Genomic DNA, 4,553 nt, shown 5'->3' on the forward strand with positions numbered 1-4,553 from the left:
TATCATTTAATTTTTTTGCTGAAATAACAACTAGTTAGAGTTTATAATGATGGAAAGTACTACCTTCATAATAGTGACAATGACATTGAAAAAAAAAGATTATATTTATTTCCCTGGTGCTCAGCAGTAAAAAGCCTGCCTGCCAATGCAGGAGATTCAGATTTGATCCCTGGTTTGGGAAGATCCCCTGGAGGAGGAACTGGCAAGCCACTCCAGTATTTTTGCCTGGGAAATCCCATGGACAGAGGAACCTGGAGGGCTACAGCCCATCAGGTTGCAAAGAGTCAGACACAACAGTGACTACATAACAACAATATTTACCAAGAGATATCAAAAACATGTGAAGAATAATTTAAATCACTTTGAAGTACACCAAGGCAATTATTGGAAAAGCAACCCATGTTCTTGGATGGGAAGACTCAATTTTCAAGCGCAGTAAATTCTAAGTTTATTCATAAATTCAATGTAATAGCAATATGACTTGCAGTAGATATTATTTAATTTTGATGATGTGGGTAGGAATAAGAAAAAGTCACTCTAAAACTCATATGGAAAAATAAATAACAATAATATGGAAATTTTAGAAATGAGGGTAAGACCATTTCTGTCAATCAGTAAAACATTTTATAGGCTCTCAATAATGTGATATTAGTACATAAATATTAAGGGAATCAATTTAAACAGAAAAGAAAATACACTAACCTGAAATACATACAACATTTTATGATATAGGTAGCCTCTCAGATCAGTACTGAAAAGACAGATATTTGACATATTGTTTTGGAAAATCTAACTGTCTGTAAAATAGTAACTTTGACTCTATCTCACACCATCTACCAGGATAAATTCCAAGTAGATCAAAGATATAAATCAAACCCTATAAGTGCTAGAAGAAAACATGGAGAAATTATTTGATTACCTCAAAGTGGGGAGGGTCTTTTAAATTTCAAAATTCAGTAACTATAACATTAAAAATGGATAAATCTGATTTATGGATAAACTACCTAAAATAAATGTTTCTGCTTAAAAAATCATCAAATCAAAAGACATGAAAAAACTAAGAAGAAGAGTACAATTTATAATAGAAATAGCTCACACAGCTCAATGTTTTTTATTTTTTTATTTTATTTTATTTTTTTTATAGCTCTCAGATCTGAAAATGTCTTTATTTTTTAGAAAATGGATTCCAGGAAGGTTAAAAAGCAATACCAGAGGGTATAGAGGCGAAGAACTGGATGTAGTCATTCAAAGCATTCAATTAAGAATATGGCAATATAAATATCTGAAAAGCATCTCTTAGGTGTTTGAAACAAAACGTATAAGTCATTCCTAACTATTTGGAGCTTTACAGACAGAAAATGGTTAACAGTTCAAAGTCCTGGAAGCTTTTTCCTTGGTTAATGACATTAAATGGTTTGCCTTTGATCAAATTCCTTCCTTTTTAAACATGGATAAAAGTATTACATAAGTCCACTGTTAACACAACATGTTGTAAATTAAATCTGGTATAATGTATTCCAACAAAGCTTAGAAAATAAAAGGTGTTGCGGTGGCTTTGGACTAAGTTTAATAGTCGTCTCCTCGGCTGACAACTTCTTTACATGTTGGACGCAAAAGTATGGTATGTTCAAACTGTGCTGTATATGATCCTTTAATGTCACATAATGGTGGATATGGGTCTACAATGCCCAAGTCACACAGATTCTTCAGAGCCATCAAGTATTTACTTTCTCCCAAACGATCCAGCCATCTGCGGCAGAAGGCAAGAGTGCCAAAGTTTTCATTGATGACATTTAATAAGTGTTTTGTTCTTGGAAGCCTTATTGGCACATGTCCAACATCAAAATTTTTCATGTAATGTGAACATTCCATATCATCATGAACCACACCTTTTCCTGTGCTACCAAAGGTTTCAATGGCATATACTTCTCCTTCCTCCATTCTTGTTGCCTCTCCTCCTTTCACAATGGGCACTGTTTTCCCAGCATGTATTCTATATGGCCCAATTGAATGTCCATTTAGATTACGGATTGGTTTCACTTGATATGTCTTCCCATCTATTTCAACTTCATAGGATTCCATAACTTCTTGGATAGCCTCACCAACATCACAGAGACGAACATCAATTCCGGCACACTTTATTCCAGTGTTAGTGGCATCTTTTACAGCTTTTAATAATGTATCATATTTGGGATTAAAAGTGACAGTAAAAGCACAATCGATAATCCTACCACTTATATGTGTTCCAAAGTCTATCTTACAGATGTCATCATACTGTAATACTGTTGTGTCACCAGCATTGGGAGTATAATGGGCAGCACAGTTATTCAGAGAACACCCGGTAGGAAATGCCAGGCCTGCGTTTAATCCATTCTCTTTTATTAACTTTCGTGAACAGTCTTCCAACTTCTCACAGATTTCTATCATTGTCATCCCAGGCTTGATCCAGCTCATAACATATTTTCTAACTTGTCGATGTGCTTCTGCAGCTTCTCGAAAATCATTCCAAATCTCTTCACTAGCTTGATCTAATGCTTTCTTTTCTTCACTTGTAGTTCTCCAAGCAGCTGTTCGCCCATCTTGTGTGGGTGGGTATTCGCATTCTTGTCCTTTGGGAAATACACCATTAGGATACAGGTCATATATTGGAACTGAGGGAGGGTCTGTTTGAACTTTTGGTCCTCTCTTTTTCTTCTTTTTCTTCTTCTTTCCAGTTGCTCCATCTCCATCACCATCTCCATCTTCATCGTCATCATCTCTTTCTTTCTCTTCCAATGCTTGTCTTTCCAATTGTCTTGCCACCTCATCAACTGAGGCTCCTGCTTCTTTATCAGGTTCCTGTTGCCCTGTGGCAGCCCCTTTACTCTTCTTCTTCTTCCGTCTTTTTTTCTTGGCCGCCTCCTCAGCCGTAGAGGCAGCTCCCTCCTCCCTGTCGTCTGGATCCAGGTCGCCATTCAGGTGGCTCCCGCAAGACGGTGACTCCTCCACACCCGCCATGTTTCCCAAGAGCAGCTCAATGTTTTTTAAAAAACCTAATCAAAAAATGGGCAGAAGACCTAAACAGACCTTTCTCCAAAGACACAGGCACTCAACATCGCTAAAAGATGCTCAACATCGCTAATTATTAGAGAAATGCAAATCAAAACTACAATGAGATATCACCTCACACTGGTCAGAATGGACATCATCAAGAAGTCTACAAATAAATGCTGAAGAGGGTCATCATGAGAAAGTCTATAAGTAATAAATACTAAAGAGGGTGTAGAAGAAAGGGAATCTTCCTACACTGTTGACAAGAATGAACATTGGTGAGGCTGTTATCAAGAACAATATGGAAGTTCCTTTAAAAACTCAAAGTTGTCATGTGATCCAGCAATCCCACTCCAGGACATGTATCTAGAAAAGACAAAAACTTTAATTCAAAAAGATACATCCACCCCAATGTCTTTGAAAGTGAAAGTGTTAGTCACTCATTTGTGTCCAGCTCTCTGCAACCCTGTGGACTATAGCCTGTCAGGCTCATCTGTCCATGGGATTTCCCAGGCAAGAATACTGGAATGGGTTACCATTTACTTCTCCAGGGGATCTTCCCAACCCAGGGATCAAACCTAGGTCTCCTGCAATCCAGTAGGTTTCCTCACCTGGGATCTGGGAACCTGGAACCTGGGAGGCCCCAGTGTTCATGACAGCACTATTTACAATAGCCAAGCCATAGAGACATAAGAGTCATGGGTTTGATTCCTGGGTTGGGAAGATCCCAGAGAAGGGCATGGCAACCCACTTCAATATTCTCACCTGGAGAACCCCATGTTGTTGTTGTTCAGTCCCTGAGTCATGTCCGATCTTTTGCAACTGCATGGACTGCAGCTCGCCAAGCTATCCTGTCCTTCATTATCTTCCAGAGTTTGCTCAAATATATGTCCATTGAGTCAGTGATTATATCTAACCATCTCATCTGCTGCCATTCTCTTCTCCTTTTGCCTTCAATTTTTCCCAGCATCAGGGCCTTTTCCAATGAGTCAGCTCTTCCCATCAGGTGGCCAAAGTATTGGAGCTTCAGCATCAGTCCTTCCAATGAATATTCAGGGTTGATTTCCTTTAAGATTCACAAGTTTGATCTCCTTGCAGTCCAGGGGACTCTCAAGAGTCTTCTCCAGCACCACAATTCAAAAGCATCAGTTCTTCAGTGCTCAGCCTTATTTATGGTCCAACTCTCACATCTGTACATGACTACTAGAAAAATCATAGCTTTGACTACATGGACCTTTGTGGACAAAATGATGTCCCTGCTTTCTAATATGCTGTCTAGGTTTGTCATAGCTTTCCTCCCAAGGAGGGAGGGTCTTTTAATTTCATGGCTACAGGCAGTGTCCACAGTGATTTTGGACCCAAGAAAATAAAATCTGCCACTGCTTCCACTTTTCCCTCTTCTATTTGCCATGAAATGATGAGACTGGATGCCGTGATCTTAGTCTTTTTAATGCTGAGCTTTAAACCAGCTTAATATTGACTTATATATATATATACACACAGACATATATACAAATATATAT

General features: G+C 38.4%; 1 pseudogene across 1 annotated transcript; it reads right to left on the bottom strand.

Annotated features, from left to right (window-relative positions):
• Positions 1–1,141: 1,141 nt before the first annotated feature.
• LOC102190867 lies at positions 1,142–3,013 on the bottom strand (annotated as a pseudogene). The gene has a single exon (XR_001917577.1). The product of XR_001917577.1 is annotated as a methionine aminopeptidase 2 pseudogene (transcript).
• Positions 3,014–4,553: the final 1,540 nt, after the last annotated feature.

The sequence above is a fragment of the Capra hircus genome (assembly GCF_001704415.2).
Source record: "Capra hircus breed San Clemente chromosome X unlocalized genomic scaffold, ASM170441v1, whole genome shotgun sequence".
Lineage (NCBI taxonomy): Eukaryota > Metazoa > Chordata > Mammalia > Artiodactyla > Bovidae > Capra > Capra hircus.